We start from the raw sequence: 14152 nt of genomic DNA on the forward strand, positions 1-14152 counted from the left end.
ATGCAGCTTATAGCTCTCCTACAATTGATGCAGCATATAGTCACGTCTCATTTCCATAAAGGGACTGACTATTGATTTCTCTGTTTGTGTCCGCTGGACCGCAGTGAATGGAGACACTGTTAATGCCTGATGCCTTCACAATGATGTTGCGATGTACTGAGTCATTGGCAGGCAGGAGGGTGGGCTCCGCCTTTTTGTTTGGGACCGGGCCTATGTGTTTGGAGGACAAAGCTGACCACCTCTATTCGCTTTTCCTTTTTACGTGATAAAATATAAAGCACACCATCAGATTGGAGTGTTTTGCAGATGTGACAAATGGCCGTTAGGTGTGACACGTCTTGGAGACTGGGCATTTCGTGTGACGCACAAGATTACATAAAAATTATGTGAGGCCTGTTCCCTATTGTGTCATGTACTTTATATTCTATACAACACCCTTCTGGCGCCATCTGAGACTCCCTTTACGATATTTGTAGGATACTTTCCAAAAAAACAGTTTTTTTTTTCCCCCTCTCCTGTGTTCACCAACAAGCTTTCAGACAAGCGTAGAAAGTATAAATGTCAAGGTAATGCCTGGGTGGCGAAACCTGTGCCTATGAATCACCGCCTGTGTCGTGGGTGCTCGGATGTTGTAGGAGGTGGACTGTCAATCAGCCAGCGGAGATGATGAAGCACAGGTGCGCTTCTGTTATAATGCAGCGTCGTCTTTATCTTGACATAAAATAAACTTGTCTCACGGCGTACCTAATGAGGCAGATGACTTTGTGTTGAACCGTGAACCCACAGGGGATACTTCCAGATAGTTCCACCCACAACAGGTGAACATTTGTGATATCCAAACACTATACAGTGCCGTGAAAAATAATTACCTGGCCCTGTGTGAAAAAGTAACTACCCACCTTGTTAAATCATGAATTAATTGTGGCTAATCACAGTTTTTGGTTAATTTTCACTGATCACAGCCAGGACTCATTACCTCCAGACCTGTTCCATCAAGAAATCACTTAAACAGAATCTGTCCTGACAAAATCAAGTCAGACAAAAGATCTAAAAATACTGCAACAAAATTACACAATGCAAAGAAATTCCAAAACAGTTGAGAAATAAAGTAATTGACATCTATTAGTCTGGAAACGGTTACGAAAGCCATTTCTAAAGCTTTAGTATTCTAACGACCCATAGGGAGAGCCATTGCCCTTACATGGAGAAAATATGGAACAGTAGTGAACCTTCCCAAAGATTACCCCAAGTGAAGAGCAATTACTTATCCAGGAGGCCACAAAGGAACTCAGGACAACTTCTAAAGAACTGCGGGCCTCCCTTACCTCAGCTCATGACACAACAATAAGAGACTGGGGAAAAAATGGCATCCATGGCAGATTTCCAAGGCAAAAACCACTGCTGACCAAAAATAATGTAAAGGCTCGTCTTACTTTAACAAAAAAAAAACACCTGAATGATTCTCAAAAACTCTTGGGAGAATAATATATGAACTGACGAGATGAAAGTTGAGCTTTTTGGAAGGTGTGTGTCTCATTACATCTGGCGTAAATGTAGCACAGCATTTCAGAAAAAGGTAACTGAAAAGTATTTTTCTCTTAATAAAGGAAATCACCATAGAAAAAGAGCATTTTAAGTTTACTTGGGTTATATTTGTCTGATATTAAAATTTTTTGATGATTGTAAACATTAAAGTGGGGAAACTATGCAAAAACCCCCACCAAAAGGTTCATTATTGCCTATAAATGCCAAAAGATGGTGGAAAAGCACTACATTTGTCTAAATGAATCTATCCATCCATTTTCTGAGCCGCTTTTCCTCACTAGGGTCGCGGGCGTGCTGGAGCCTATCCCAGCTGTCATCGGGCAGGAGGCGGGGTAAACCCTGAACTGGTTGCCAGCCAATCGCAGGGCACATAGAAACAAACAACCATTCGCACTCACAGTCATGCCTACAGGCAATTTAGAGTCTCCAATTAATGCATGTTTTTGGGATGTGGGAGGAAACCGGAGTGCCCGGAGAAAACCCACGCAGGCACGGGGAGAACATGCAAACTCCACACAGGCGGGGCCGGGGATTGAACCCTGGTCCTCAGAACTGTGAGGCTGACGCTCTAACCAGTCGGCCACCGTGCCGCCAAAGCTTACGGCACCTGGTATTCCCAGGCGGTCTCCCATCCAAGTACTAACCAGGCCCACCCCTGCTTGGCTTCCGAGATCGGACGAGATCGGGCGTTCTCAGGGTAGTATGGCCTTAAGCCCTAAATGAATCTCATCAACTTAATTCAACATAGTTCCTTGGCACCAAGATGGCGCCAGAACAATACTTTTATTGGTCTGGCCTAATCACAGACTCTACACTTTAATTGTAAGAGAAGAAAAATGCTCCAATTAGGCTCGATATTGATGTGAAGTATAATAGTCACTGTTTTGAAAGCAATTGTCACCATTTGACAACTATCGGAGGCCGGTGCTGGGAAGCCCCATCAGCTGTGTGAACGTGCACTTCAGATATGGGAATGTTCTGCTTTGTTGGGCTCTGTCTGAAAAGCTCAAGTGAATAAATGCTCTGTCATGCCTCTGATGTGACACTTTTCCACAAAGGCAATGTGAAAGGGGCTAGTTATTCCAACGTATATGTTAATATATCCTGTTATGTAGTCGTAAATTTCTCTACATACTTGTCCACGTAGCCTTCACACAAGTGCTTAAGTGAACCAAACCGTACCAGAGTGGGCTTACATGAGACCAAGTCAGAGGGAAGTCAAAATGCACAACCTGGTCTCAAAAATGTAATGCTTTTAAAATAAACGGCTTAAACAAATTGGGACCATGACATATGACCAATAAGAGAGGCTGGTATAGGTGGATGGTGTTTTTGTCTCAATTTTGAGTTTATTTACAGACTTATACATGTTCTCTGCTGCAGTTAAACAGATATTTTTGAAAAGATGGCACCAGTGGACACTCGGGCTAGATAGTTCGGGAAAAAAAAGGTCAACCCTCACACCCCAATTGGATAACTCTTGCCTGTCCTAATTGACTTTGTGACACCTGTAACTACATTGCTGTGATTCTAACTAGATAAGTGATTGAGATGATTATTCTATTGATGGGAAGCTGTGACAAGCCCACTCTCTATAGCAGTGTGAATCGCAGAATGACTCTTAGTACAACCCAATTCCAATGAAGTCATGACGTTGTGTTAAACATAAATAAAAACCGAATATAATGCTTTGCAAATCCTGTTCAACCTATATTTAATTGAATACACTACAAAGACAATATATTTAATGTTCAAACTGATAAACTTTATTGTTTTTAGCAAATAATCATTAACTTGGAATTTTTTGGCTGCAACACGTTCCAAAAAAGCTGGGACAGGTGGCAAAAAAGACTGAGAAAGTTGAGGAATGCTTATCAAACACCTGTTTGGAACATCCCACAGGTGAACAGGCTAATTGGGAACAGGTGGGTGCCATGATTGGGTATAAAAGGAGCTTCCCTGAATTGCTCAGTCATTCACAAGCAAAGATGGGCCGAGGTTCACCTCTTTGTGAACAAGTGCGTGAGAAAATAGTCGAACAGTTTAAGGACAATGTTCCTCAACGTACAATTGCACGGAATTTAGGGATTTCATCATCGATAGTCCATAATATCATCAAAAGGTTCCGAGAATCTGGAGAAATCACTGCATGTAAGCAGCAAGGCCAAAAACCAACATTGAATGCCCGTGACCTTCGATCCCTCAGGCGGCACTGCATCAAAAACCGACATCAATGTGTAAAGGATATCAGCACATGGGCTCAGAAACACTTCAGAAAACCAATGTCAGTAAATACAGTTCGGCGCTACATCCGTAAGTGCAACTTGAAACTCTACTATGCAAAGCAAAAGCCATTTATCAACAACACCCAGAAACGCCGCCGGCTTCTCTGGGCCCGAGCTCATCTAAGATGGACTGATGCAAAGTGGGAAAGTGTTCTGTGGTCTGACAAGTCCACATTTCAAATTGTTTTTGGAAATTGTGGACATCATGTACTCCGGGCCAAAGAGGAAAAGAACCATCCGGACTTTTATGGACGCAAAGTTCAAAAGCCAGCATCTGTGATGGTATGGGGCTGTGTTAGTGTCAATGGCATGGGTAACTGTGAAGGCACCATTAATGCTGAAAGGTACATACAGGTTTTGGAGAAACATATGCTGCCATCCGAGCCACGTCTTTTTCATGGACTCCCCTGCTTATTTCAGCAAGACAATGCCAAACAACATTCTGCATGTGTTACAACAGCGTGGCTTCATAGTAAAAGAGTGCGGGTACTAGACTGCCCTGCCTGCAGTCCAGACCTGTCTCCCATTGAAAATGTGTGACGCATTATGAAGCGTAAAATACGACGACGAAGACCCCGGACTGTTGAACAGCTGAAGCTGTACATCAAGCAAGAATGGGAAAGAATTCCACCTACAAAGCTTTAACAATTAGTGTCCTCAGTTCCCAAACATGGATTGAATGTTGTTAAAAGAAAAGGTGATGTAAAACAGTGGTAAACATGACCCTGTCCCATCTTTTTTTGAACGTGTTGCAGCCATAAAATTCTAAGTTAATGATTATGTGCTAAAAACAATAAAATGTATCAGTTTGAACATTAAATAGCTTGTCTTTGTAGTGTATTCAATTAAATATAGGTCAAACATGATTTGCAAATCATTGTATTCTGTTTTTATTTATGTTTAACACAATGTCCCAACATCATTGGAATTACAGTTGTACAATATGATTATCCATCCATCCATCCATTTTCTGAGCCGCTTTTCCTCACGAGGGTCACGGGCGTGCTGGAGCCTATCCCAGCTGTCATCGGGCAAGAGGCGGGGTACACCCTGAACTGGTTGTCAGCCAATCGCAGGGCACATACAAACAAACAATCATTCGCACTCACATTCACACCTACGGGCAATTTAGAGTCTCCAATTAATGCATGTTTTTGGGATGTGGGAGGAAACCGGAGTGCCCGGAGAAAACCCACGCAGGCACGGGGAGAACATGCAAACTCCACACAGGCGTGACCGGGGACTGAACCCGGGTCCTCAGAACTGTGAGGCTGACGCTCTAATCAGTCGTCCACCGTGCCGCCCAATATGATTATATAATGGAAAATAGTGGAAAAGGCTTTTTGGATGATTTTTTTTGGGGGGGATTTGTAGCTTTGAGCTCAGCTTGATCCAGCTAGATGTCAGACTTTCTCCATTTAGCATATTTTCTCCAATCCACTGGTTTTAACTGTTGGTTGATGAAGAAAAGAAAAAAAAAAATATTCCCCTGATATCATGGCAGTATGGCTCAGATAGAGTTGCAGAAAAGCTATTGAATGCTTTCTGTTAGTTTGTTTCACTGACTCAGTACTTTCCTTTCATGGCAACACACGCCATTATCATTGTGTGAATGAGGCAACATTATAAAAGCTCTCACTAGCTTGAAGGTAGAAAGGTACTTTTGATGCAGCCCATTTAGATACGTTACTCAGCAGAAGCTTTACTCATACACAGTGACATATCGACGATAAGAGAGCTTGTTTGTCAGCACTGTTGGAAGATGTACTTTAAACTTTAATAACTGTCACATTCTCTCAGTGCTCACATACTGTAGGTTTTCTTTTCTAAATGTCGTTGTTGGTAAACAGATGAGAAAATTATACAGTTTTACACTATCAGTTTCGGTGGTCTTGTGTCAACAGCCCCGTTAAGTTTTCTTTTTGAATGTGACAGTAGTATACAGGAAAGCAAAAACAGTCAATGCATGATCAATTGAAGAGCCAATAAAATGAACTCCAATTGTTCCTAGTAAGATATTTTGTACAATTCTCTGCTTTCAGCTTCATTAAACTGCATCCAGTCAATCGCAGTGGAAAGATTGTTTGTACATACGGTAGTTAATTTTTGTAAATTTGGACAGCTCTAAAACATTACTTCTTCACTTCAACCTCAACATGCAGACTACCACAGCTATGTGAAAGAGTTTCTACAGAACCTGATTCCTTGCTCCCTTCAAGACAGTGCGAAGAGAAAAACATATGTGTAGGCTGCATCATGAAAACTGAGTCATTGTGCACCTAACAATATTGCCACTCTGTTCCTCTGTGTATGCTTCTGTGTGGATATCAGTGGCTTAATTCTGTTAAAAGACAAAAATCACATTGAGTATTTTATCTTATTTCTTCAGTCTTCCGAACAGCTCTGCCTAAGAGACATTCTGTCATTCAAGTGATAGTACTGCCTAGCCTTACCTACGTTTTTCCAACCTCTTGTCAAAAAAAGATTCTTGTATCTTAAGGCATTAATGTATGATATAATATATACAATAATGTATAATTAATGTATTATTAATGTATAATAATAATTATTTTGTGACATTGCTTAATAAAGCTAAACGACTGCACTTCAATCACATCTTGACTGGTTTATTTCCAATCCATTGCGGTGGTGTATAAAGGCAAAATAGCCAAGTCCGTCATGTTCCAAATACTTGCCTTAACTGTATATTCTTTACTAAACAAGAAAACATTGAAAGTGTTCAAGTGCAAGTAAAATTGCCCCTAAGATTTGCTGAAACTTCACTTTTTCTTCATAGGGGATGTTAGTGAGGAATGGATGATGGATTACTCCAAAAATTAAAGTCACAGTCCTCTCCCCATATTGCTGACTGTTTCACTAGGTGCTTTGTAGAGTACGTAAAACGCTGCTCTGAACCTGTTGACGATCTGTGGGGATTCACAACGTTTATCTTTCCTGAGCGAGTTAGAAGATGAATTATTCACGCAAGTGTTTGAGCATTTTAGGGTGTGAGGTGTCCCTCTTTCCGTTGCGTAATCAGCGCTGGCACCTACATGTGTGCATTACCAAACAGAGAAGAGAAGGGCAAAATAACACAAAAGAACCTGTCAGACACATAGCGAGTATTACTTTAATATGGTAATAATACGTGTTAAATACTGTTTGGATTTTTAGCTTTGTGCTCGTCAGTGTTTCTTAACAGGCCAATCCATTTACTATTAGATCCTTCGGTAGTATTTCTAACCCATTAAACACCCTCTGAGGCATTAGATCCATTGCAGGAGCGCTTTATATCTGTGCTTCTTTTTTAAAGCAGGTTTAATCTTGGAACATCTGCTCTTACCAAAGCCTAACTTGGTGACGCCTTGCCACATGGAACATATGACACTTTACTTAATGCTCATGTAATATTCAGTCAAATTATGGCTTGGAGATTTTTGATACTAATTCATTTGTCAAGAGAGATTGCAGATAAATTAGACTGAAAATCTGAGGCACACTTCCAGATAATGCAGGATTTGTAAACCTTGAGATTGGTTTGAAGCTGGTTTAATAACATGATCTTAATTAAATCACTACACTATAAATTCGCTCTGGAACCTGTAATACCAATGTGTTCTGGATATAATGAGATTTGGGAAAGCACAAAGGATCCATACATGATCTTTAACAGTTTTAGTGGGCTACTAACCTTGGAATAGAGGTATTAACCAGCTTCAAAGTACAAACCATGGAATACAAGGTAAGGAGTGCTTAGAGTTTGGCTTGGGTGTCACTGTTGGATGGAAAAACATGCATCATGCATGTTAAGTTGAACCTCAAAGGACAGATGAAATTATTTAACCCTCCTCCGGTGTCTAACTGTCGCTATCAAAAAAATAATAATTTAATTGTACAGACAATATTTTTTTAACTGCCATACAAGTGTTAACGAAGAGTTGATATTGAGACAAAGACTTAAAAACCGTCTTTAATGATAAGGGCGTGATGTAAAGGTTATTACCGTCACAGCACCGCATCCTTCTCACTTTTCGGCATGGTCACACAAATGTAAAAAGAAGCTAACTACTACTAAAGATAAAATAACAATAAATTCTACCTAAACTTTTCTATCAACGATGTGTATGGTGAAGAGTCTTTCTGCTTTGAAGTGAATGTGACCTTGTGGGCATTCAGAGCTTCCGCTGTATTTGCGTGACTTGAGTTGGGATAAAATTCCGCTTGAGTTGTCTAAAAGGTCAATGCTAACAACCTTGGTCTCTGGAGTTACCAAAATATTTTCCAAAAATTAAAAAAAGACAATCTCTGAGCAGAGTCTTACTGTGCTTATGAGGACTAAGGATTGAGGGTTATATTATATATGTTTAGTATGGTTAGGTGTGAACTGGATCCTTCTAGATGGTGGAAATTACAGGATTGTAACAATGTACCAGAAAATGGGATTACTTCACAGAAAGGCTCGTGCATGTTCCAATGCGGACACACTGTACACCCATATGCAGTACAGGTTCATTGCAGAGAAGGTACGTCTTTGTTAAATGTGGCCTTTTCTTTTTGGTCAATACAGAACCATATTCTGCCAGGATTTCATGCACATTCAGCCTTACGTTGACTTGTACCCCAATTTTCGAGTTTTTATCAATTGCTTGGTTGATTTTTCTGTTTTTGGGGGGGTTCTGTGTTCCAACCCAAACTTTGAATTATGAGCGAGATAAGATTCAGATTCAGATATGCCGCTGTTCAAGTGAAGTGTAAAAAAAGCAGTATCTTGTCAGCCGTTTATCCAACGGTAGAAACAGTCAAACACACAAAATACAAAATGAGAACACTCGCAGGCAGTTACAGTAGACCAGAACTCACATCAAGATGCTCACACATAACCTATGGATAAGAACAATGGGTAGATATGACACGCCCCTATGAGTGTGCCTCTGGTGTTGCTAAGTTAGTGGGGGCAAAGTGTCAGCACTTTCCATGTTTGTGTATGGCACGTAAAGAGAAGTAACAAGCATGCCTGCACATAATGTTGCTGACAGTTACACACAGCGGCGTACTAGGGAATTGGGATCTTTTTTAAAAATGTTCGGTATTAAAAGCACACACTTTGGCATTGGAAAAAAAGTAAACCTAATGAAAATCGGTGGAGAAATGAGCAAGTTGTGATTTATTTTCCACGTACATAAATTTTCTTTAATGGGAAAGTTGCCGCCACGTCGGCTCGTCAGGGGCTACAGCGCCCTGCCATATCTAATATTCTCTTCATGTCTGTGGATAACCAGCCATGTTTCTGATGCCACAAAATAGCCCACGTCCCTTTAATGGCACACAGTTTGGCCATATAGTAGTTGTGACTTCCAGCGTACAGAAACTTTGCTTTAAAAAAATCAGTTTATTTTTTTTACATTCTCATATATTATGTTTAATGTGTTTATCCAATACAGTGCTATTTTTCTATTAAAAATGGTGGTGATTTGGGAGTGTCTGGAACAGATTGTTAGAATTTCAATTGATTTCAATGGAGAATATTGATTTGTTACATGAGCAAATTGCATTACGAGCTTGGTCACGGAACAAATAAAAATTTTAAATCAAGGTCCCACTGTAAATCAAAAGTAACATGCTTGGCAAACACCTAACACCCAACCAGTCGGTATTTAGGATTTAAAACTGATGACGTTTTAAATCAAATCAAGTGTAGCTGACATGTCTTACCTGCCCTAACCCTAACAAAAACCTAAACCTCACGTAACCCCCTTATTTTAATCCAAAGGTCTTAATTAGATCACAGGTTTTAACAGCTGACCTGACCTGAAATTTATTATAACTGGCTAGCTCACCACGATGAAGACGTATCTCCCAATCCCTTTTGCGGACTTGCATCGAGCTTGTAACAATTTTCGTTAGCCCACATCAGTTTGATTGGTCTGTTACAAAGACATAAAATGTGCATTTACTGTTAAGTCAGTGTGTTAAGACTTACTTTATCCCACTGGAAGCCATTTAGCCTGACCGCCTACTGTTCAAGCTCTCCTGTGAGCAAGCACATACGCACAGCCTTCAATGCATGCGCCTCTTGTCAGCAGTCTGTCACTCATGGGAGTGTACTGCTGTGTTGCGTCACATTGTTTACGTGCCTTCATCTTGTTTTCCGTAGCTATGGATGAGACGAGTGAAGGAATCCAGTAGCAGGAAGCGTTTTCCTGGTAACAGTTTCTACTTGCATGGCACAGTCTTGGAAATACAGGGCTAAAATTGGTATGGTTATTTTCTGTAAATTGCATGTGTTGGTCAGCTGGCGCAGTAGTCACTGCCTGTGTTTGGTCCATTGGTAACCTTGCACCAGTGATCTTATTTTAATGTCAATGTAAAAGCACCTGTGTTTTCTTTGAATTTTTGTGTGTGGTTCCACCAGAGAAGCGTATCAGTAATGGCAAAGAGTAAAAATATGATGCAGATAGAAAATGAACATCCTTAACTTTGGTGACAAATGTGCAGAATGTGTTTTCAGAGCTGAATATCACATAATGCATGGGTGCATGGCAGTGGTTCGATGTCTGAATTTTAACTTTAGAGGTGTATTTTTCCAGATAAATTTTTCTGAATTCTGAATTGTACTAAGTTGCCTTTTAGAAGTTCATCAGTAATTTTGTTAGTTGTGGGAATCACCCTCCCCCGCAGTTTCTGTAGTAGTTGTGGATAGGTTTTTGTCTGAATTTCCTTTATCGACTGGGGAATATTATTGATCAATTAATCAATCAATTGTTTTAAATATGAATTGGAATGGTAGAATATCTACCTGAAGGTTCTGAAATACAGTTTCTGTGCCAAGTTCCTATTAAGAAAATTTCAATAAATAAATAAACAAATTTTCCATTCCGTGGCTGTTATCTTAACTTCCCATAGGTGTTGTTGTTCATTGTTCTTCTTCAGGCCACAAACTACTTGAGGTTTAACCAATACTGCCTGTGCAGATTGAACCCAAATAGTACACTCCATTTTGTGTCGGTTGTCAGAATGTGGTGATCAGTATCAGCATCTGGTGTGACGATACTTGTTGGACAGTAACATTGCTCTCAACGCAACAAGGTGGGAAGATTCGCAGCTTTACCTTACACACAAGTGCTGTTTTACGGCTCTCATAGTACACCTCTGAAGATGGAATATCTGCGGTATGACTTTGGCCCCGTCACATTACGTGTCAGCAACCTGGAAAAAATGCAAAGAAACTTTTGTTTATAGTTTTCTGTGGGTTGTGGTTGTTTGGTTGCTTACTCTCCAGCAACTCTTCCTGGTGAGAGGAGTCAGCACCCTCCATTTAGAGTTTGACTATCTTGATTTTGTATTTCACGTTTGATGATTGGTGTGTGGGTGTGTGTGTGTGTGTGTGTGTGTACACCTTTAGACAGAGTAAACAACTGCTCTTTTGGCTTGTAGAAAAAGTAGGCTAGAAGACATTTATCTTAGCATGCTGCTGACTGGGATGTCACTGTATTGCACACAACCCACAGTCAGGGTTTCATGAAAACAAAGTGCAACATACATATAACGCGAGAGTTAAATAAGAGTATGGGTAATATAAGCACACATGATTAATGTTATGTTAAAAAGTTTTGTTCATGAACATTAAGAATTAACGTCTTTATTACAGCAATAGTTCAACATTTTATAGTAGAATGCATGCTGGGAGCCACACGTCATCACAGTTCTGCTGCATGCAAAATACAGTAACTCTGTGTGACGTCAACCAAAATCCCATGACACAGTGTAAACTGTAGTTAATTACTGTAAAATCACTTTATTGTATTTTAATGTAAGGTATGTGGTTTATAATTGTAGAATTTACAGCAATGTCTAACAGTGTACTTAAGAAACAGGAACATAGGCTGACGAAGTTGGGGGAGGGGTGCAACATTATTGCACTAATATTTTTAATGGATACATGCATCCATCTTGGTATCATCATCCATGAAAACTATCACTTCTTTCGATATGAACATTTTCTGAATCAGCTAATGCCATTATTAGTTGCCATGGAGACTGACTGAGTTAGGGTGTTGCTATGGAAACTGAGCGGCTGCTCATCACCACGCACAGCAAGCTTCACCACTCCCTCGAGCAAACTGGTATTGTAAAAATACACGAGACATATATACACAATAGACACCAAAAAATGTATTGGTAGAATGTATGTTTTGAATAGGATATTTGTTGTTTATTTTTTAAATCAATAAACAGAGTGATGGAATAGTCATTACAGTGTGCCCTGCATTGGCTTGAGACTGGGGGTGTGACGAATCATCGGTCAACCTAAATAGATTTAAGGTCCCTTAGGAATGCATATATTTTGTCCATTCTAATGAAAATAAGAACATAAAATGTATTTAACAAAAAAGCTGGGCTCTGCCATTCATCGGAACTCACTTGAAGAGTTCGTACACAGTTAAGTGAATGTGGAGGAGGATAATAACTTGAAAATATAAAATTTCTAAATCACATGAGCCAACCAATTAAGGCTCCTGCTTGCTCTCCAAGGAGATAATTAACAATCAGCATAATCTTTAAAGTGTCAGATTGGTTGCATGTGTTGATTCGTCTTACCAGCGAACGCAATACTGTTAGTAAAGGCTTTTAATAGAATTTTGGACAGACAGAGTATATACTTCATCCATGTTTATTCTTTATTAGCAGACATCACGAATGTGTCATGAAATGTCTGGCTCCCCATGCATTATGCAATTGTTTACACAATGGGACACCATAGAAAATACTTCTAGATTACTAGCACGTGGTCACTTTATCCCATTGATATTTTATATATATGTACAAGTGCTGTGCCTGTTTACTGTAACATACAGAATGTTCCGTAGATATGGAAAGAGGAAAATGTAATAATTCTGATTTTAAAGCGAGAAACCACAACAAATCAAATTCCCCCCAAAAACCTGATCTGTAACCTGTCCTTTTTAACTTAAAAGATAACACACCTATGAAGGGGAAACATCGATTCATGGAAAATGATTCACCCAGAAACCTTGTTCCCTTGAACCACAATAGGTCTATGACTTAATTAATTGCACTGACATTATGATAGACAATTTTAATCAGTAAAACACAATTAATCATTCATGAAAATGACTTTTGGCTGAAGTGCAATTTACCAGAAGCTGTGTAATAGAAATTGGAGCAACAGGACAGGTTTCAGTACTCCCTCGGGAAATAGCTTATGTATTAGTGTGACGTGAAAAAATACACACAAGAGGATGATGGTCTGCGGATGCATGATAATATGCTAGGTTAAAACTGCGAATGTTTTAATGAGACTCTCTTGCGTTTTACAGTTGTTTTTCTGGTCTGCTACAAGATGTTCTCTTGTTAAATGTTTTTACAATTTTACATCTTCCTGACCAGATAACCAAAACACAGATTTACCATTACTGAGACAGTAAGACAGGAAGTGTCTTGATGAGAAATTCCGATCACTAGCTGGTTGTAGTCTTCACCCTTTATTGCTATCTTGGCTGTAATTACCATTTACCGTAGGAACATTTCCACCAAGTGGTACAGTTCGTTTCATTTGGCATGGCTACAGTTCGATACACGACACACTGATTCGGCATTTCCACCACAGGTTTGTGGGTGGACTCCAGCACCAACAGTTATGCCAATCCTGGCGATATTCACCACTAATCTTGTGTAATTATGATTATGATTTTTTGGGAATTATTACTCAATAGGCAGAATGAGTGGTAAGCCTGTCAGCCTCACAGTTCTGAGGTTCTAGCTAGGTCCGTATATCTGCTCCAGTCTTCCTGTGCGGAAGGTTCTTCTCCCCGTGTTCGCGTGGGGTTTCTGTAGGTACAAAAACATGCATGTTGGGTTAAAAGCGGACTCTCAGTTGTAAATGGGTGTGAATATGAGTGTGAATGCTTGTTTGTCTTTATTTACCCAGCAATTGGCTAGCTACCAGTCCTGGGTTTAGCCTCTCGCCCAAAATCAGCTGGAATAAGCTAAAACTTTCCCGCAACTAATGTGAACAAATGTCCAAATAATGACACAATATTACCATTAAAAATAGCAGTGCCTTACGTTCGGAGAACGATGTCTGATTTTTAGGAATGATAAATAATTGTAAAGGCTGTTGTTTTGGTCCCCCTGTTGGTTGTCTCTCGGATTCCAATACACACAAGCACTGAATGCAATTTGCAGTGAGTCCCATATGGCATTTTGTGTGTGTGTGCGTGTGTATTTGTAACACAAGACATACACTTTGGATTACATTCAAGTGTTTTACTGATGGGCTGTTTCAGTGCTACAATATGTGT

At 39.9% G+C, this 14152-nt stretch overlaps 1 protein-coding gene and 1 non-coding gene across 5 annotated transcripts in view; one reads left to right on the forward strand and one right to left on the reverse strand.

The window, feature by feature from the left end:
* The window catches only part of map2 (microtubule-associated protein 2), a 60737-nt gene that overhangs the window by 651 nt on the left and 45934 nt on the right, over positions 1–14152 (forward strand). The window contains exon 1 of one of the 4 annotated variants that reach the window (XM_061691834.1): positions 9964–10033. The exons of the other annotated variants lie outside the window; for them this stretch is intronic. The gene's annotated coding sequence lies outside the window, so the exon portion shown is untranslated. Of the gene's footprint in view, positions 1–9963; positions 10034–14152 lie in introns of those variants that run through there. 4 annotated transcript variants of the gene reach the window in all.
* On the reverse strand, positions 2141–2259 carry LOC133411115 (5S ribosomal RNA). Its single transcript, XR_009769619.1, has one exon. It is a non-coding gene; the product is annotated as a 5S ribosomal RNA (ribosomal RNA).

This window comes from Phycodurus eques, chromosome 12 (assembly GCF_024500275.1).
Source record: "Phycodurus eques isolate BA_2022a chromosome 12, UOR_Pequ_1.1, whole genome shotgun sequence".
Classification (NCBI taxonomy): Eukaryota; Metazoa; Chordata; class Actinopteri; order Syngnathiformes; family Syngnathidae; genus Phycodurus; species Phycodurus eques.